The sequence below is a fragment of the Eschrichtius robustus genome, chromosome 3, assembly GCF_028021215.1.
Source record: "Eschrichtius robustus isolate mEscRob2 chromosome 3, mEscRob2.pri, whole genome shotgun sequence".
NCBI classification, from domain to species: domain Eukaryota; kingdom Metazoa; phylum Chordata; class Mammalia; order Artiodactyla; family Eschrichtiidae; genus Eschrichtius; species Eschrichtius robustus.
The window spans coordinates 3,869,621-3,891,374 of NC_090826.1; positions in this window are offsets into that span (position 1 = coordinate 3,869,621).

Consider the following 21,754-nt stretch of genomic DNA (forward strand, 5'->3'; position numbering starts at 1 on the left):
CCTCCTTTCACCCCAGAAATGGGAAGCAGGGCAGTTTGCCCATCAGACCTGTCTCTATGTACCAATTCATGAGGAAGCACAATCCAATAATGCAATCTTGGTCTACGGCAATGGTTCCCAACACTGGCTTACATGGGACCTGACTGATTTCACTGGTCTGGGAGAATGTTAGGATTTTTTAGATGCCCCCCCACCTCCAAGTTGAAAGCTACTGGCCTACAGGAAGTAGCAGAAACATCCATGCTTTATTTGTCAGGAAGGACCACCATAACCAAGTACCACAGACCACAGGAAGGACCACCATAACCAAGTACCAAGTACCAGGGGGCTTAAACAACAGAAATTTATTTTCTCCCAGTCCTGGAGACTGAAAGTCTGAGATCAAGGTGTTGGCAGGGTTGGTTTCTCCTAAGGCCTCTCTCCTTGACACATAGATGGCTGTCTTCTCCCAGTGTCCTCATGTAGTCATCCCTCTGCATGCGTCTGTGCCCTAATCTCCTCTTCTTCTAAAGACACCAGTCTTATTGGATTAGGACCTACCCATGTAACTTCATTTTACCATAATTACCTCTTTAAAGACCCCATCACCAATACAATCACATTCTGAAGTTATGGGAATTAAGACTTCAACCTATGAATTTGGGAGGGGGCGCATAATTCAGTTCATACCACGTGGCTTTGGAAATCCTGTTAATCTTTATACTCTGCTGCAGGGGTTCTCAAGAAGAGCACTGCTGATCTTTAGGGCCTGATGAGTCTTTGTTGTGTGTCTGTCCTGTGCCTTGTAGGATGTTTTGCAGCATCCCTGGCCTCCACCCACTGGATGTCACCAGTACCTGCCCCTGAGTCTAGACAATCATATCTCCAAACACTGACAAGTGTCTCTGAGGGGAGGGAAAAAGTCACCTGCTTAAGAACCACTGCTCTACTGAAGGGCTTTCCAAAGAGCGCTACATGGAACGCTGTTTCCATGGGGATAGTCTGCAGAAAAGGGACGTAGGTCTTCATTCAAGGAATACTTGTTAGACCCACGCTGTACTAGGCAGTGTGGATGTGACAGGCATCTTCACAGACAAAGCTACCTCCAGGAAGTTGCCAGTCTAGACTCTAGACCAAAATGGGCAGAGACAGCACAGAAAGTCCCTGTAGCAAAAAGTGCCATCACAGAAAAAGCACGGGCTCAAACAGAAATACCTTCATGAAAGTGGATAACAACTTTGTTAAGATATTATTCATACAACTACAATTCACCAATTCAAACTGTGCAATTCTATGATTTTTTTAGTATATTCACAGAGTTGGGCAGCCATCACCATCATCAATTTTAGAATATTTTCATCACCTCAAAAATCACTCCATATCCATTAGCAATCACTCCCTATTTCCCCCTAACCCATCCACCAGCTCCTGGCAACCACCAATCTAATTTCTGTCTCTGTGGATTTCCCTTTTCTGAACATTTTGTGCAAATGGAATAATATATGACCTTTTGTGACTGGCTTCTTTCACTTAGCATGTTTTCATGGTTCATCCATGTTGTAGCATGTGTCGATACTTAATTTCTTTTTATTGCTAAATAATATTCCATTGTATGGATGTAGCACATTTTATATATCCTCTAATCAGTTGATGGGCATTTGGGATATTTCCACTTTTTGGTTATTATGAACAATGACACTACAAACATTCATGTACAAGATTGTATGTGGACATATGGTTTCATTTCTCTTGGGTATACACACAGGAGTAGCATTGATGGATCATATGGAAACTCTAAGCATTTGAGAAACTGCCAGTTCTACACCATTTTAGCTGCATTTTACATTTCCACCAGCAGTGCATGAGGGTTAAAATTTCTCCACATCCTCCTCACTTGTCTGTCTTTTTGTTTCTAGCCATCCTACTGGGTGTGGAGTCATTCTCATTGAGGCTGTTTTTTTTTTAACATCTTTATTGGAGTATAATTGCTTTACAATGGTGTGTTAGTTTCTGCTTTATAACATAGTGAATCAGCTATACATTTATATATATCCCCATATCTCCTCCCTCTTGCTTCTCCCTCCCACCCTCCTTATCCCACCTCTCTAGGTGGTCACAAAGCACTAAGCTTATCTCCCTGTGCTATGCGGCTGCTTCCCACTAGCTATCTATTTTACATTTGGTAGTATATATAAGTCCATGCCACTCTCTCATTATGGTTTTGGTTTGCATTTCCTTAATAGCTAATGATGTTGAGCATCTTCTCACGTGCTTATAGGCCATTTGTGTGTCTTCTTTGGATAAATGTCTGTTCAGATCCTTTATCCATTTTTAACTGGGTTGTTCTTTTATTACTGAGTTGTAAGAGTCCTTTCTGTATTCTAGTTACAAGTCCTTTATCAGAAATATGATTTACAAAACTGTCTCCCATTCTTGTGATATTTTTTCACTTTCTAGATGGTGTTCTTAAAGCACAGGTTTTCAGTTTTGATGATTTCCAACCTATCTATTTCTTTTTTTGTTGCTTATGGGAACCTCTGATTTTCCAGGTTTGCCTCCCCAGCTGTAGACCCTGCACCCTATGAACAAGCTGGGTGAGGACAATCAAGGCCCCGTCACTCTCGGTCACACCTGGAGTAGAGTCTCCACCTATGAGTTGGGGGCTTGTGGAGGAGGAAATTCCTGACATCTCTGTGTCCCTCACTAGGAACTTAGCCTCTTCAAGCTTGAGTTGGAGGGAATGAGAAATGCTGGCAGCCTGTTCCTCCTGGTGAGATGCCTCATACATTGACAGGGAGGGCAGAGGAAGCCCCATCCTCTTGGCCACCCCAATACAGTGGAGAGAGAAGAGGAGGGAGTGGATCATGGTCCGAGTGCTGCAGACTCACTGTTCTTACCAAGTTTTAGTAGATTTTCTTGAACACATTTTTTTAAATTTGCTGTGTGCCCATAGGACAATTCCCAGAGACCTTAAATGGTTGTTTCCTTGTTTTCAGTTTTCACCAGTTCTGCTTGTTTCACAGAAGAGTAGGTACATGGGACTCTTCACATTGTTATCCTGGATGCTGAACTCTTAAGAGCCACCTTTTTAAAAGGGGAGGTCTGTGGGCTCCTCCAACAGTGTCATAGTTGAGCTGAAGGATGGAAAAAAGATAGACATGTGAAGAGTGAGGGTATGAGAGTTGCAGGCTGAGGAGACTGCCTGCAACAGGATCCAGAAGTCAAACAGAATTTGTACAAAGAATGACAGAAAGCCAGTGTGGTGATCCCAGCCAAGTGTGATGGCTTGAACGTATGTATTTATCTCTGCTTCCTCTCAAAACCCCACCAAGATATCAATAAAGGAATAAAAGAAGCGCAGACACACAAGGACAATGAAATCCAGTGAGGATAGACAGAGAAATGAGTTGACAACATTTTGGAAGCAGAAGAGCAGACGATCAAATGGTAATGGATTTAGCCGACTAAGAAAGCTGAAATCTAAGCCTGCAGGGGAAGAGGGTGAACCAATTTGTTTCAAAGACCCTCAGAAAAGCTCCAGGCTTGTGTGTACCAGGTGATTCTAAGGGAGACATGAAAATAGAAAATAGAGCTGAAAATAGGGGTATGGGTTTGCACAGGAGCAGTTCAACCCCAAGACTCCCCTAATCCCAATGCAGTCAAGGGACAGTCCTTCTCCCAGCCCAGCTGAAAATGGAGATCCGGGTCTGGAGAGGTCTGAATATCTGAGAACAAGGATAAAACACTGAACTAAAAATAGTAAAAGTGTGCATGCTGAACAGGAAGGGCCACATCATCCCCGTCTCTACTCCCTGAATGCTGGAGCTCAAGCCACAGCCCCCAGACATCAGATATATTCCCAGGAAGGCTTCCAGGCCCATCAATACTACATACCTTATCAGTGCACAGGGACCCCACCAGAAACGGCCCCTCCACGCATGCTGATCTTCCAGGGAGGTGTGGGGTCTCTTCATTTCCTTTTTTATTTTTTTGCACCTCACTCTGAAATATAACAACACAACAATTTTAGGAAAGCCTTCAACATAAAAGTCAAGAGACCAAAACAAGGAAACACAAGTGAGGGACTCCAAGGAGACAGAAATAATGCAAGAAGCAAGAGAGAGCTTCACATATACAAAATTCATGGCATCCCAGATATAAAAGAATATATCATATCCTTGAAAAAAGAGCAGAATATTCCTTTTCAAACAGAACACATTCAGAGAACAAGGAAAAGTTTTCAGAAATTAAAAATACGCTAGTAGAAATTAAAATTTGAATTAGAGAGGAAAATGAAGTTGAGAATATTTTCTAGGAAGTAGAACAGCAATACAAAGAGATGGAAAATGGCAGAGAGAAGAAAATTAGGGGATAAATTTGGGAGGTTTAATGTCTTATTGATAGAAATTCCAGAAAGGGAACACCAAAAATATAGGCGAAGAACATCTTCCAGAAAGGAAGGACTTGAGTAACTAAGCTGAATTGGGCCTATTGAGTAGCCAGCAAAATAATGAACAAGACCCACCCAAGACATGTGACGATAACATTTCAAGACACTGGGGATTAAGAGATGATACAAAAAGCCTCCAGAAGACAAAACACTGGGAATCAAAATGGTGCTGGATTTCAGGTGAGTTTGGAAGAACATCTTCCAAGTTCAGAAGGAAAATCTCCAGCCTAGACATTTATACCCAGCTAAACTACGACTCACGTGTGAGGGTGGAATACAGATATTTAAGGCTTGAGGGATCTCAAAAAATTTAGCCCCCATGCCCCATTTTTCGTGAAGCTGTTAGAAGACAAGATCCATCAGAATTAGGAGTGAATCATGAGAGACAAGGGGGTGGTGAGGGCAGGTCTGAGGGAGGTGAGTCCATTGTGGAGGAGGAGGAAGGGGACACCACGAGTGACATTGCCCAGAAAGATGAAAATGGAACTGTCAGACTACCTGGAATTGGGGCCCAACACGTGAGTGACATTTTAACTCTGGTTGACTGTTTAGGGACATGTTAGTGACAGGTGCATGCAGACCTAGCAGAGGAAAATACTGGTGGTTACTCGTCCTAGGGAAAACCAAGAGTCAATCAGGAAAGGAAATGCAATCATAGAACTACTCTGTGGCTCAGCTGTGAATAATAATTACATAATTATGTACATGTTGAACATTGATGAATTATGCTATCGGGAGCATGGGGGTGGGAGCTGTATGTGTGTTTTCTCTTGTTCTTTGGCAGGGTGCGGTTTACTTAGTAAAATCCTTATCCTCTCAGTGGGGACTCTATGGAGAAGCAACTGAAATAAAAAAGGAAAAGTCAGATAAGCATTTATTCACAAATATCAAGGTCAGGGTAGAAGCAAGAGTATAAAGAACTGAAGGGGTTGCCTCTTGGAAGTGGATGATAGAAAACCTCCTGCTAATTCTATTCTAATCTGTGTAGAACTATTAGGCTTTTAAGATGGAATATGGGAAAGAAAGACAGCTAGGGTGGCGGGAGCATAAGTCAGAAGGGGAAGGGAGAATGGGAGCCAAGGACCACATCACACTCTGATGAGAGAGTGTGCCAGGGGCAGGAGGGGAAGCTGGGGGCCTGACAGGGAGTTTGCTCTTCAGACAAGACGTGAACAAGACGCAGAGGAGTTGGAGAGAAGGGGCAGCTTCCGCTGTGTTTCAGTAGAGCCTCCAGGCCCTGCTAGTGAGATGGAGGCTGGAGGATGACAGGAAAGGGGGAACTATGTGGACTCTGAGATTTTGGGGCTGAGCAAACAATGGGTAAAAGACTGGGGGACAAATGAGTGTAGGCAGGAAAGCAAGAGTTCTGCTCTGGTCATTGTGTAAGATTCCTCGGGCCACCATAATAAAGTACCACAATCTGGGCGGCTTATAAACTATGGAAATGTATCCTATCCCAGTTCAGAAGGCTAGGAGTCCAAAAGTAAGATGTCAGCAGGGCCACGCTCCCTCAAGAGGCTCTTGGGAGAATCTTTCCTTCCTTCTTCCAGTTTTGGGGTGGAGGGGGTGGCCGTCCATCCTTGGCTTGTAGCTGCATCCTGTCTCTGCCTCCACGATCACCTGGAGTTCTCCCCATGTTTCTCCTGTCAAAACTTCCCTCTTCTTACAAGACACCAGTCATAGTGGATTAGGGCCCACCCTAATGACCTCATCTTAGCTTGATTATATCTGTAAAGATCGTATTTCCAAATAAGGTCACATTCACAAGTACCAGGGTCAGGACTTCAACATGTCTTTTGGGGGACGCAATTCAACCATAACGGACAGGAATCACGATGAAATGGGTTTGGCAAATGCCTTCCACTCTGTCCTGCTCTTGGAAGCTCACAAATCTCCCTGGGCTCTGAGGAGCCCCAAAGTCATGCTCCATTTTGTTTGCTCCAGAGACCCCCAAATGTATCTGACCATTCAGTCCTTCTTCCTATAATACCCCTCGCCAACTTCCAGAAGAAGGAGGCATGTCATGGGCTGTGCATCACTGTTAAACGGCTCAGAGCTGGTGCTGCTGGAACTATGGGAAGTGAGGAGGAGGAGGTCTCCAGAGGATGCAGGGTACATGGGAACAGAGGCAGAAAAGGAACGTGGAGGTCTGCATGGCTGGAGGGACCACATGGGAGCCACAGGGCTCCCTCCTCAGCCACGAGCCTTGCACCCTTGTTCTGCACCCTGCTCTCTCTTTGCCAGAAAGGATTCATGGTATAATGCAAAAATATATTTGGTTTTCATATTTGATTCCTGGCATGGAGCTACTAAACCCTTGAGATTTCCTGGGTGATGCTCTTTTTTTTTTTTTTTTTTATTGAGCCTTCATTTATTTACTTTTTTATTGAAGTATATTGGATTTACAATGTTGTGATAATTTATGATGTACAGCAAAGTGATTCAGTTATACATATATATATACATTCTTTTTTTATGTTCATTTCCATTAGTTTATCACAGGATATTGAGTATATTTCCCTGTGCCATATAGTAGGACCTTGTTGTTTATCCATTCTATAATAGTTTGCATCTTCTGATACCAAGCTCCCAGTCCATCTCTCTCCCACAACCCGTCCCCCTTGGCAACTACAAGTCTGTTCTCTATGTCTTTATTTCTGTTTTGTAGATAAGTTCATTTGTGTCATATTTTAGATTCCACATGTAAGTGATATCATATGGTATTTGTCTTCTCTTTCTGACTTACTTCACTTAGCATGATAATCTCTAGTTCCATCCATGTTGCTGCAAATGGCATTCTTTCATTCTTTTTATGGCTGAGTAGTATTCCATTGTATATATGTATCACATCTTCTTTATCCATTCATCTGTCAGTGGACATTTAGGTTGTTTTCATGTCCTGGCTATTGTGAATAGTGCTGTTAGGAACGTAGCGGTGCATGTATCTTTTTGAATTATAGTTTTGCCTGGATATATGCCCAAGAGTGGGATTACTGGATCATATGGTAACTCTATTTTTAGTTTTTTAAGGAACCTCCATACTGTTCTCCATAGTAGCTGCACCAATTTACATTTCCATCAACAGTGTAGGAGGGTTCCCTTTTCTCCACACCAAGAGTATCTGCTCTTATTCATAAGACTCTCCTTTAGAACACACCTGAGTCTATGCTAATGAGATGTCTGGGGGGGTGGTCACCAGAAAGACCAAGTGATTGGAAGGTTAGACTTTTCAGCCCCACCCCCTGACCTCCAGGGTGGGGGGGGGGGATTTAGCTCCATAAAAACTCTCCACCAACTAGACTTGATGAGCTTCTGGTTGGTGGGCACATGGAGGGTCTGGGCAGTGGTGCCCCCAGGACAAGCATGGAAGCTCTGTGCCATCCCCCCACGCCTTGCTCTGCACATCTCTTCCATTTGGCTCTTCCTGAGCTGTACCCTTTATAACAAACTGGTAAATGTAAGTAAAGTGTGTTCCTGAGTTCTATAAATCATTCTAGTACCTTATCAAGCCTGAGGAGGGGGCCGTGGGAACCCTCAATTTGCAGAAGTATGGGTGGTCCTGGACTTAAGACTGGCATCTAAAGTGGGGTCAGGGCTGTGGGACCCAGCTCTTTAACTTGTGGGATCCGACACAAACTCCAGGTAGAGTCAGAACTGAATTCTATATAGGATGCCCAGCTGGTGCCACAGAATTGGAGACCTGGGGGGTGTCAGAGAAAACACTCAGGCGCTGAATCCAAAGGGCTTTGGACAATAACCCAGCCATGGCCACTTGGGGATTTTTACCAATAAATCCAACACTTCTTGGAAACCGGCAACCCCCCAAGGAAAATGTGCCCATCCAGAGCCGGCTGCTCTGGTCTGGATAAACGCATTTCCCCAAACTTCATCTTTGAAGAAGAAGAGACGTTTCCGAGGCAGTTTCCTAATCAGCTGGGCAATTTGTCATGTCTTTCCCATGACCTCACCTGCGGATGCTCCCCAGAGCCCATTTCCTAAGACACACAGACCACTACAGGGACCAACATCTCCTGCAATGGCGCTGACTCTGTGAGATTTACTGAAGGCTCCGGGGAAGTATCATCAGGACACTCAGCTAATGAGATGGCTTCTTAAAGTGAGGTGTCTGGTGCCTCAGCCCTGAGTTCATTCCCTCCCGTCATTGCAGAACGGGATCTGTTTCACGCAGTTGCAACAGGTTCCCAGGGAGACGCTTCAAGGTAATGGGAGCGGCACTGCCCTCTTCTCCTGGTCCTCTGTCTGCACCATCAGCTGGGGCGCCTGGCGTCCTTCTGCAGCCAGAGGGATCTAGGAGAACGGGATGTGAAAGGGAGGGTAAGCGACAGTCAGAACAACACGCTTGGCAGTCACTTAAATCATGCTACAAGCCTCCCAAGGCAATTTTTTTTAAAAAGTTCGGTGTAAAATTTCGATGGAGCAACGCCCGCTCCTGAACATCGGCCTCCCCAACTCTCTCTCAAGAACTTTCTAGTTATTTCCAGAGCTGATGCATTTCAGCCCAGAGAGCCTCTCAGTAGAGCTATTTCTTCATTACATGCTATTTCAGATATTTTTACATTCTCTCCTGCTTTGCCTCAAAGACAGGAAATATTTGTTTTTTTCACCCCTCTTTTCACAATGCAGCTTTCATCTGTGATTCGTATCTTATGGCCAAAAAGGCGGATAAATGAACGAAGAGTACTTCTTTTCAAAGAAAATGAAATTAAAATAAGCTACAAACTGGAAGAGCGGTGTGTACTGTCCTAAGTCCCCAGTGCTGCAGGAGGAGGACATGGCATTTCCAGCCAGCATGAGCATGAAACCCTCACTGTCCCCTGGCCCATGGGGGGCCTGTGACCAAGAAGCTGGAGGAAACAACCTCCCCCCCAGCACACACACATGTTCACAAAGAGCTCTGTCCCTAACTGCCACCCAGCGGGCACAAATCACGTTTAACAGCTCCTGAACTTACTGCCAATTGAGTAAAGACCACTATTTTAGGAAATGTCAGTATTTCTCAGAAAAAAATCTATTGTGAGCAGCTCTGATTTCGGGCAATCTGCCTGGCAAGCTGGAGCTCGGGACACACGCAGCTTCTGCCGGTGATGGCCAAGTCAGGCCCACTGGAGTTCTGAGCGTGGCTGGATGGGATGCTCTGGACGCAGCACAGAAGCCAGACACCCCCTCCCTCTGCAGGTGCTCCAGTGGGACAACCTCACACATTTGGTGGGACCCTTGGTTTCTTTCTGCTGCAATCCTGGGCTCCTGTAACTGAGATGAGAGTGTGGCCATCCTGGGGGGGGATGGGTAGGCAGTCACACCTGCCATGTGTAGGGGCTGCCCCAGGCTCACTGTCCAAGTTTACAATCCCAGACTTCTGCTGAGTGGAACCACTCAGGCCTGGAGACCCAGCTGGACCCCTACACTCTGATGCTCTTGCAGCCCCTCTGTGGAATGAGGCCTATTTCCTGAACCCCCAGCTGCTGGGGGTCATTCTGTCCCAAACAGACCGACCCCCCCTACAACAAAGCCGTGCCTCCTACACAGTGTTCCTACTCTGCTTTCCCAGTGAGCAGCAGCCCCAGGCTCTACCCTCCTCTCCAGGGGTCACCAGGATGTGCCCAGGGCTGCTGGCAACAGACAATTCACCCCGAGCTCTGTCACCCTCCAGAAGCGGTGGGCTCAGCTGGACATCACTAAGGATGTGGGGAAAGGCAACTATCTGAAATCAGAAAAGAACCCCAGATTTCAGAAGTCAAAACCTTTGGGCCTTCCCGGGTGGCACAGTGGTTAAGAATCTGCCTGCCAAAGCAGGGGACACGAGTTCAAGCCCTGGTCCAGGAAGATCCCACATGCCGCAGAGCAACGAAGCCCGTGTGCCACAACTACTGAGCTTGCATTCTAGAGCCAGCGAGCCACAACTACTGAGCCCATGTGCCACAACTACTGAAGCCCACGCACCTAGAGCCCATGCTCCACAACAAAGAGAAGCCACTGCAGTGAGAAACCCGGGCACTGCAACCAAGGGTAGCCCCTGCTCGCCGCAACCAGAGAAAGCCCGCGCGCAGCAACAAAGACCCAACACAGACAAATAAATAAAATAAAAAATAATAAAAAGCCAATTCTTTAAAAAAAAGAAGAAGTCAAAACCTTTGCCGACCAGAACTGTGTTTCCAAAAGCATGATTTGACCAGCGTTGTGACACTGCTTCCCAAGTACATCAGTGATTCGGGAAAATGGATTTTGGATGCCCAGTGGTGGATCTCTGAGTGTGTGCTAATGTTTGGGGGGAGATAGGGGATAGAGTTTTTAAAGCTGGCGCTGCCCCCGAGAACTTGGGGTCTGCAGCCTCCTAGCTGTGGTGGTCTCACCCACCTGCCCCAACCCTCACCGACGTCTGTTCAGGGAGTTCATCCTCTTCACCTCTCATCTGCTCACATCATGGATCTGCAGGAATTAGACACGAGGGGGTGACTGGCTTACCTAAACTGCAGCCTGCCCAGTCCGCCGCCCTAGGGAAGAGATTCTGAGATGGGGGAAGGAAAGCTAATTTGCCTCCTCTGGCCATGGGCAGTTGTTGGGCTCAGGCACCTGTAGTCAGCTGGGAGGAAATATGTTTCCCTACCCTGAGCAGGAAAGAATCAGGAAGCTGCCTTGCAGGACACACCGTGGCCATTTGTTGGATCTGAGCTGAATTGGGGGTGGGAAGGGGTAGGCTGGACTAAGGTCTGGGGCCATTCCCCTCCCTCACAGCAGACAGACAGACAGACAGTAGGTGGTAGATGTACCCTCTGGGCTGGGAAGACTCAGATCCAGGGCAGAGGAGGGAATGTTTCAGAGACAAGGCCCTGTAGAGGTGGGGGGGTGGGGCTATGTTGGGGGTGGGGTCAGGTTCCCAAGATGCCCTTCGTCAGGGAGCAGGTGGGCAACACCTGCTTGGCTATGACCAGGCAGAGGGCTCTGGGGAGCAGCCTGGATTGGATCTGGCCACAATGACCATGTCCTGCCTCTTTGGAGGAAACACCTTGCTCTGAGCTTTATTTAGCCAGGGGCCACGGTGTGGGAATAAGGACACAGGTGGACATGTCAGCTGGTTGTTCCCCTTCACTGGTCACAGTGAACCAGCCCCAATAAGCTGACGAGTGTCCTGATAGTGACTCCTGCAGGGACACCCCTAACCCCGAGGTCAGTCCCCAGTTCTCATCTTTTCCTGCCCCTGGGGTGTGGAGGGTGCATCCTAAGCCCCTGTACTGGGGAGGGATGGGTGCAGCAAGGGGAACCTGGCCCACTCGGCCTCTGGGTTTGGAGGGGAGCCAAGCACTATCACAGTGGAGCCTTCCTTGCCATGACTGAGGGCTAGGACCAAAGCCCAAGAACTGGTGGGGGAGGGGGGCAGTCAGAGACCCGGAGAGTGTGGGAAAGAGGGGTATGAGCCCTCCATGTCAGCGGGAGGCCAGTTTCATTCTCCCACGTACACACCCACATGTGTGAGCACACATACACATGCACATATGTGCATGCACCCACACACGTGCAGAGACGTGTGTATACACCCACACACACATACACACTCCCACACGTGGGCATGCACACGCAAATGCACATACGTGCACACATACACCTCGTGGCATTTTAGTGCTTGGGCTACAGACTTCGGCTCTGAGTTGGACCCTGGTTCTGTCCTGGTACGTCTCCAGCAAGTTCCTGCACTTCCCTGTGCTTCCATGTCCTCATCTATAAAGTGGCAGCAATCATCGTATGTACCTCAAAGGACGGCCCCGAGGCACCTGGAGACCTTAACCAGTGCCTGGCACATAGTAGGTGCTCCAGAAATGCCAGGTATCACAGCTCTCCCTCGGAGGGCTCAAGCATTCTCACCCCACGACGCACACTCTCCCATCTTTGTGAAGCCGCCGGACGTTCACAGCGGAGGTGCCGGCCCCTCTGCTCTGTTTTGCCTTCAGCCTTGGGGACTAAACCCTCTGTCCCTTGCAGGGGGAGGGTGCTACCCTGAGAGGCTGGGAACCGCTGCAGAACCCAGGTCATCGAGAGGCCAGCTTCTCAAATTGTCCGAGGGGACGACCACCCCATCGCAGACCAAATCTCTTGTAAAGTATGTTTTAAGTAAATCAGATCTTAGGTGTTCTCACCACACACACACAAAATGGTAATTATGTTTGATTGTGGCAATCATTTCACAATGTATATGTATATCAAGACATCACGTTGTGTATCTTAAATACATAAATTTTCATTTTCCAATTACACCTCAATAAAGCTGGGGGAAAGGAAGTAAATTGGTAGGTAAATGAAATAAAAATAGACATATGAGGGACAACCTCCAATTTAAAAAATTATTTTGGATTCAAAGGAAATGACTCTGCCAAATTGCTGTAAAATTTCTAGATGCTTCCTCTCGATTTCTATGCCCATCTCGTCAGTAGGCCCCAGGGATGCCAGACCACAGACATCAGCAGGTGGAGCATTGCCCAGGTTTTTTAGTTTTTTTAATCAGTCACTCAAAACTGGGCACTTCTGGGACCCGCTGGGACTAGGGTGAGGACTGGCAGGGTGAGGGAATTGGAGCTCTGGGGAAGCGATTGCCACTGTCATTGTCAGGAGGGAGAGGAAGAGGGAAAGAGGGTTGCAAGTCTCTGCTCCTTCACTGGGAGTTGCACCTGCCTCAGTATAGGCTGTAAAGGAAAAAGAAACCCAAAGTGGTTAGGAGAAACTTGATGCAAAAGGCCCACTGCAGGGGTGGGGCTATTCTAATTAGGGAAGGGCCATTCTAATTAGGGGTGGGGCTATTCTAATTGAGGGAGGGGTATTATAATTGGAGGGCTACCGCCATAGGGAGATCCCTGTGACCATACGGTCTGCAAGCATCTCAAGACAGGGAATTATATTCAACTATATTCCATCCAATCATGGAAAAGAATATTTTTTTAAAAAGAACATATATATGTATTGATATAACTGAATCACTTTGCTGTACAGAAGAAATTAACACAACATTGTAAATCAACTGTACTTCAATAAAAATAAATAAATGAATAAATAAAAAATTTTAAAAGAGTTAGGCAAAAACGTTTTTCTTTTACAGGCTAGAAGGACAAGTGTGGGGAAGAGGTATGAAACGGAGGGAAGATCAGATAGTAGATGAGAGAATGGTTACCCCAAGGCTAGCCTATTCTCAGAGGGGCTGTCTGCAGGCTCAGGCGGAGGTGGGCCTGGGGGAGGAGAGAAGAGGAAGCCAGGGGGGGTTAACAAGCACTTTGTTCCATTGATGGTAGGAACAAGCTGCTCAGCTAATTATTGACCAGGTAAAGAGTGGGCCCATGGGGGGCTGTGTTAGGTCTTGTTCCAGGTAAACAAGGGAGCATGGGGGTGTCATCTAAGTCACATGGGGAGAGGGGAGGGTTGCTGTGAGCAATTCCCAGAGCACCGAGGGCTGGATTTCTTGACCTTGGCTCTGTCCAGGGGCACAGAGCTGGACATCATTGCTCCAGGGTCCTTACAGCTAGGTTCAAGTCACAGCACTGCTCCTTAAATGCACCTATCCAGGTCAGGGGACAGGGTTCTCCAATCTTGGATTCCCAGTCTGTCAGGAGGTCATAGGGAGAGTTTCATCACATAGAAAATGTAAACCTGAGCTGTCTAGACTCCTCCTTAGATACTGGCTTTGCTATCATACCTCCAACCAGCTAATAAGAGAAGTTCAGGGGAAAACTCTGGAATAAAGCCAATGGTCTATTTGTGAAAACAATATTTGCCTATGTATTTATTTCTTTTTTCCATAAGTCTTCCAGGATTTGGGGGCTGTAGTAAGCTGCCCTCCTAAAACCCTCCCATAAGGAAGGTTGCTAGACTCATGACCTGCAGATACAGCACAGAAAGGACGCCTCGGAGAATACGACAGAGCAACAGTGGGCGGGTCATCGGAGAGGAGCTGGTCAGTAGAGACTCCAAGAAAGGAGCCCCAGCCAGTCCTGTGTCCTGGCCGTCCAGCATCAACCAGAGGAGGGGACCTTGGCCAGAGGCCCTCAATGTGCCATTTCAGAAGACAAAGTAGAGACACGGTCTTCCTCCCCTGCATCCAGAAGTCATCCACATCCTCTAGCTGCCCTTGTACCAATCCCAGCCCCCAACACAAAGGGGAATAGGGCCCCCTGCAGCAAGAAAGTGATCCTGCTTTCCAGGATCCTGGGGGAGAAGATTTGTTGAGCTTTCCAACACAAACTTCACTAGACTAGCACCCCGTGAATGTCGTAGTTTTAACTGCACAGCTTGGGTTGACCTGAGTTTATCAGTCTCTTGGGTCTGATCAATTTCTGGGCCGAGAGAGAGAAAGAGAGAGGAGGGGAATGGGGAGGGAGAGGGGGAGGAGAAAAAAAAAAAAGGAAGGAAGGAGAGAGGGAGGGAAGCGTGGATGCAAGGATTGAGGGAGGGAGTCTCTGCCTGAGAACTTCCCATCCCACGTGAGTGCTCCCCAGAAAACACCTGTGACTCCCTGCCTCCTCTTTACCAACCATGGTATCATCTCTTCTTGCTGCTCATGGCCTTCATTAAGAGAAAGTTCCTTACCAGTAATGAAGCAACTTCGGTAGTAAATGGATAAGCAGAAACTTTAAGAAGAGATAACCGCCCAAGACCTGAAACACACTTTACAATGTTCTACAATTACCCAGGACAGGCTGGAAGGTCCCCATGGGAACCAGATGCTCCTGAGACTGTGGTTGTCCTCCGACAGCATCTCATGGAGCAGGAGATGGTCTCCTCCTGCCCCCAACTCCACTAAACCCATCCTCCACAATCATAATCACATAATATGAATTGACATTGAGCCATTCCTTCTTTCATGCTAATTGAAAATTACAGATTTTCCTCGTGCAAATAGCTCTTCATGTCAATTACCAAGTGTGGTATCCACCATATTTTAATTAACCGCTCTCCACAGCTGCCTTTGAAATGTAGTTGACTGGTTCATCTTGTCACAATTACCGTCAATAATGACCAAGATCTCCCCAAAGAATATTTCACTTTTTATTCAAAGGATTGCAGAAGGGGACCTGTGCTTTTGCTTTTTCATCCAGCAGGAATGCTTCTAGACACACACACACACACACACACAGCCTACCTATGTGACTATCCTGTCCTTTTGTTACCATTTCCTCCAAAGTCTTTCGAATTCTCTGACTTAGATTTTTACTTTTCTCCCCTAGAGCTCCAGGGTTTGCACTTCAAATACTGTGCTTACCCAGTTTTGCATCTTATTACACTCAATTGTGTATACACTGAGTCCAGCACTAGATTACAATCTGCCAGATACCAGCAGCTGTGTTTCCCCATGATGCCAGGATTGAGATTTAAGCCTGTGGTGGGCATTCAACCAAGGGGTGTGTGTCAGTCAGCTATGCTACGTAACAAACCACCTCAGAAGCTGCCAGCTTAAAACAGAACCCATTTACTGGGCTCAGGGTCTACAAGTCAGCTGGGAAGTTCTGTCGATCTGAAGAGGGCTCAGTTCAGCTCAGAAGGTCTCATGCACACACTGATGGTCAGCTGATAGATCGTCTAGATGCTGGCTGATCAAGAATGGTCCCCCCAGGCATGTCCTCACCTAAGTGGCCTTGTGCCTTGCAGCAGGTGAGCCCAGGCTTGCTCTGCTGGTAGCAGGTCTGCATTTTCTCAGCCCACCTTACGATAGCTTGCACTAACTACTTTCAGCTGCTGTGTGGTCCACGTGCTACCAGGCTCTTCACATCCATCCCCGTGGAAAGGGCCACAAGGAACAGAGCACAGAGCCAGTGCCAACAGTGGGGGAAGCATACCAGCCATGTACAGGGCTGACTGTGTCCTACACACAGAGCTCATGTCACCTTAAGCTCCACCGGCCATGACTCCCTTCAGGGCTCCAGGCTCCCTGGTGGCTTCTGCTCCCAATCTGGAAGCCTTGGGTCATGTGCAGAACACCTCCTTACAGAGGACATGGCAGAGAGAAACTATACTGTGTATGTGCATGTGCGTGCATAGGTGTGCAAGGGCCCAGGTAGAGGTAAACACTGAAAAAGTCCCGCATACAGCTACTTTGTGTTGTAAGTGAAAACAGTGGATTTTCTAAATTTATAGGTTGTCTGTTTTAAGTGTACATATAATTCAAAGTATAACGGACGGGGGTAGAAAGCGGACTGGGTTACATGTGAAGCTCCTGAAATTTAGGACTCCCTGCACCATCCAAGCTCCCCTTGGCTTTAGTTAAGTCCCTTAACTTTTCTATGTCTTAGTTAAGCTTTTTATTTAAGCGGTTCTCAGGTTAGTCTTGCAGGTTTGCCATGGTGACCAGAGAAGAACACAAATACAAATATAAATGTAAAGAACATAGTGTTGTATAAATATGGGCTATCATTATTATTATTATTCCTATTGGTGCTGTAAACCTACTGGAAACACTCTTGGTCCAAATTTCCAGGAAGATTCAGACATCCTCCTCCTGCCGTATACAGATGCTTTCCATGTTACCCTAGTGAGTGAGCGAGAGGGTGCGTTTCTGTCCATTCACACACCTTCATTCATTCCAACGATCTTCACTAGGTGCCTACTATGTGCCCAGTAATGTTATAGACACTGAAGATCCGGTCATTTGCAAAAACTACAAAATCCTTGTTCACATGGAATTTGCATTCGAGTGGGGAAAAAGAAAACTAAGTGATGAACAATGATTTCAGGACTCCTAAGTATTATGAAAGAAGCACAGGGGGTGGTACCAAAGAGAAAAATTGGATGAATGTCCACCCCTGTGCAGGTTGGTGGTCCCAGAGACACCCCTTAAGGAGGTGGGATTTATGCTCAGTCCTGTAGGATGAGGAGAGAGTTGAAACTAAGGAAGGTTCAGAGAGGCAAAGCCACCTGCCCCGAGTCACACAGCTGGCTGGTGATGGATATCCATCAGACTTTGATGTTCCAGGTTCCCCTCCCCTTCCCCCTCCCTCACCCGTCCCCCACCACCACAAGCGGATAATGGCTGTGCTCACTCTGACACTGACCAGAGGGATGAAAGCCTCTCCAATGTCCAATTCCTCCATCCTGGAAATGATGCTTGACCCATTTAGTTACAGCCTAGTGATTCCAGCCATCAACACTCTGCTCCTTGAAAGCCACCATGACAGGACTAACCAGACCGTTTTCCACACCCACACGCGTCCATCCCTCCTGCCTGATCTGACCACACAGCTGAAGGCCTCTGGGAGAAAGAGAAGCAATGTCCCATCCGTGTCGCCGAGCTGGTGCCACCCACGTCTCTCTGACCGTGTGCTCAGCCATTGCTTCATGAACCCTCTGCTCTGGCCAGAATCGACCCATTCAATGAATTGGCCTTTAAATGCCTGTAAAAGCTGAGACGTCCCCTCCTTCTGGGTCCAAGGTTCTGCTTGCTAAGGATCTGTGAATAGAAGTAAAGATAAAGAGTCCCGTTACAAGGAGACTTCTGACACTAGCCAGGAGGACAGAGGTTTGGTCAAACTGGGAGCAACCTGAAACAAATATAAAATAATCTGCGTCTGATGAGAGTATTAGACAAAACTTTCAGGTCAGTTTAGCCTGATTTAAATATTTCCCACTGACTAGCAATAATTTAGAATACATTTCCCTTTCTCCCCCCAAACTTGAAGTTTTATTTTAATAGCTCTGTGATTTTGGAACAGATCATTAAAATTAATGCTATTCTGAATGTTCCAGTGTGCCTACTGGAGTCTGATCAGTGTTTTCCCTTTTATAGATCATCAGCATAGAACATTTTAATGGCCCTAGTATAACGGCATTCTCCCTCTCTCTCTCTCTCTCTCTCTCTCTCTCTCTCTCTCTCTCCCTCTCTGTTAATGATTAATTTTCATAGCCAGATATGGAACCCCCAAAAAAGGAGGAAACATATTTCATTAGGCTTGTCTATGCTAGACCCTAAATAATTCAGTACCCCAGATTAAAATACTCGATGCTCTCAGTGTCCTAATGGGATATAATGAAATGTTCCCAAACGCTCCTGTCTTAAAATTAACATCTTTTGAAATTCCGAGATCAATCAGGGGCAGTGACAAGAGCCAAGTCTAACCCTTTATTGATTTGTGCAGCCACAGAAGGGAAAAGGGAGCCTGGCTTAGTCCCGCCCCTCAGGCTGGCCCACTGCCGACCGGCGGTGTTATTCATTCAGTCTGTGTCCTGATGGACTGAAAACACCAGGTGGTCAGCCCCCTGCTTGTGAGTGACAGGCAACACTGCTGAGTCTCAAAGACCTGGCCCTGGTTCTCACTCGAGGGGTAGGTTGTGGCCAGTCCTGTCCTGCACACGCATCTGAACACACCTTTCACTCCTGGGTGGAGGTAATGACTGAGTCACCTACTGGCTCAGGCTCTAGGTGGCCCATTTATTGAGAGAACAGGTCTCTTAGCCCCTCAGCCGCCTCTGTACCATCACTCTGTTTTACTTTTCACAGCTGTTATTACTGCCTAACATTATCTTGGTTATTTTGGGGAGGCCTCATGTCCTTTGGACTCCAGGCTCTGTACTCTTATAAGTTAACCTCATCTGTCTTGCCCACCAAGATTGAAGCTCAAGGAGGGCAGAGAGGGATTTTTTTGTTACTGCTAAAGCCCTGGTATCTGAAAGAATGCTTAGCACATAAGTATTCATGGATAGATTGATGGATATGTGGGTGAGTGGATAGATGGATGGATGGATGGATGGATGGATGGATGGATGGATGGATGGACAAGTGGATGGGTTGTGGATGGATGGACAGATGGTGGATGGATGAACAAATTGTGGATGTATGAACAGACAGATGGATGGATGGTGGATGGATGGCTGGATGGATGGTGGATGGATGGATGGGTGGATAAATGAATGGATGAATGGATGAATCATGCGTAGATGGATGGTGGATTGGTGGATAGATAGATGGATGGATGGTAGATGGGTGAATGGTAGATGATTGAGTGGGCAGATTGGGGGTGGTTGGATGGATGGATGGACAGATGGTGAACGGATGGATGAATAAACGGTGGATGTATGGACAAATAGAAGGTGGATGGATGGATGGGTGGATGGGTGAATGGATGAATATATGGATGAAGGGGTGGATGGTACATGGATGGATGAGTGCCTGCCTCCTTGTATTCTCTGCATAGACAATAACGCCCAGCATATATTTGTTGGCTAAATGAATGACCCAAACCCCAAATCCAACAACACTGAGAATTTCCCATCCCCATGAGCTTGCTGCTACCTATGCTCTGGCTGAGAGTCTTCCCTCACAGCATCCTGTTGACCTGCTGGACCATGGTATTTGCATCTATGTTAGACTAGGAGTGTTCTCTGGCCTCACTGACAGTGAATGTCTCCCCTCCAGCTCATCTCTACTCGACACACAGTAGGCCCTCACCCTTCCACAACTCTGGCAAGTAGCCACGTGGACCCACACACAGGGACTCATAAAAGAGCACCTTGAATAATTCAACAAACAGCCCCTGGAATCCAGGCACCTTTCACGGGCATTATGTGCTTGCTGGCTGAAACTCAAAGGAAACACAGAAAATGGGAAACCACAAGAGTCTCTGTATGAAGATTAAAATCGCCTGGTGATAAAACACCCTCATGTATCAGAGTCAGACTCAAGAGGAAACAAGAAAATCCAGCAAGTAAATTGGAATTAGGTCAGAGGACTGGGGAGGAATCACAGTGAAAATATCGGTTCACAAGAAGAAAATTGAAAGACAGCAGCGAGTGGGGCGTGCTGACTGAGCATTCCCTGGGAGACAGGCTGAGGCTGTCCTGGCCTTGCCTCTGGGGAGTCCTCCCCGGCTGGCACTGAGCAGGGTGCCCCTGGCATGGCTCAGAAACAGGAGAGCTCGCTGGAGAGAGCCAGGAGGGAAGAAGGGCTGCAAACCCCAGGACACACATCTGAGTTGTTGTTGACCTTCAGAAGGTGACAACCTGGCTTCCACACCTCCCTTTGAGGTCCAGGCATCCTGGCCGTGGGTGAGAGAGGACAGTATAACCGGCCGCGTGTGTGCCCCTGGGGTGTGGACGGCAGCATCCACTGTCCAGCAGGGTGGAGCGACACCCACGTAGCACGTCCACTTTATCTCCCTGTCATTCCCAGAGCTGCGGGCTGCAGGGCGGACCCTGGGGCAGTTGGCTAGAATAAGACAGACCTCAGAGCAGAATCACATGTAACATACGAGGACGTTGGTCTGACACACTCTTTGCTTGCTGGCTACTTTGCCTAAATGCTGAAGCACTCTAGGCTCAGTGCCGAAGGCCCTTCCTGGGTTGGCCACACATTCTTTCCATGTGATCCCACTGGGCCCTGATCCAAACAGCACATCTGGGGTCCCTGACGCCCCCCCACCCCGACTGTTACTCCAGCCTAAATGCCCCTCCTGAGCCTCAGAGGTTCGTGCAGCTGTCTCCTTCCACAGCAACTCGACACCGATTATGATGTTTCTAACCTCCCCTGGCCGAGCAGAACCCTGGAGTCCCTGCCTGCCCCATGGGTCCTGCCCCGTCCCCTTCACATGCACCACCGTGCGTCCACTCATAGGCACTCAGCGGCTCAAGCAAAAAGCCTGGGGGCCCTCCTGGAGGAATCTTTTCCCCTCGGCAGCCCCCACGGCTGATAAGCCAGCAAGGCCTGCGGGCGGGTCTTGGAGTCCGTCTGGATTGCTCTGCTACCCTCCACACACACAAGCCACCATCCCCGGTCAGGACTCTGGCAACAACTCCCAGCGGAGGCCTGCTGGTCCATCCCACGATGTTGACTGAGCCCCCGCTGTGGGCTGGGAATAGTCTATAAGCGGGGAGGGGGCAGCAGCAAGCCAAACAGAAGCCCCTGCCCTGGACCCTGACCCGGGACCTGGGAGACCAGCAACAACACACGTGTGCTATGCCGGCCAGGAGGGAAAAGGGCGAAAGAGCTGGGGCGTTCATGCGGGTGGGGGGACACAGATCACGTCTGTCCTGGAAGGACTGGAAAGACGTTGGCTTTTCTTTGAATGAGACGGAAGCACCGGAGGGTTTTGAGATGAGGAGTGAGGGGCGTTACCTGGCCGCTACGTTAAAACTAGACCCCAGGGAGGCAAGAGAGGGAGCAGGGAGATAGGTAGGAGGCCGGGGAGGGGTCAGGGAGAGATGCCTGGAGAGACACCCCAGCCTGGACCAGCCGGTGGCGGGACGGGGAGAAGGATGGGCTCGGCGTTCACCTTTGGCCTCGGAGCCCACCCTGCAGCAGCCCAGCGAGCCTTCGAAAACACAAGTCAGCTCATCCCACCCCTT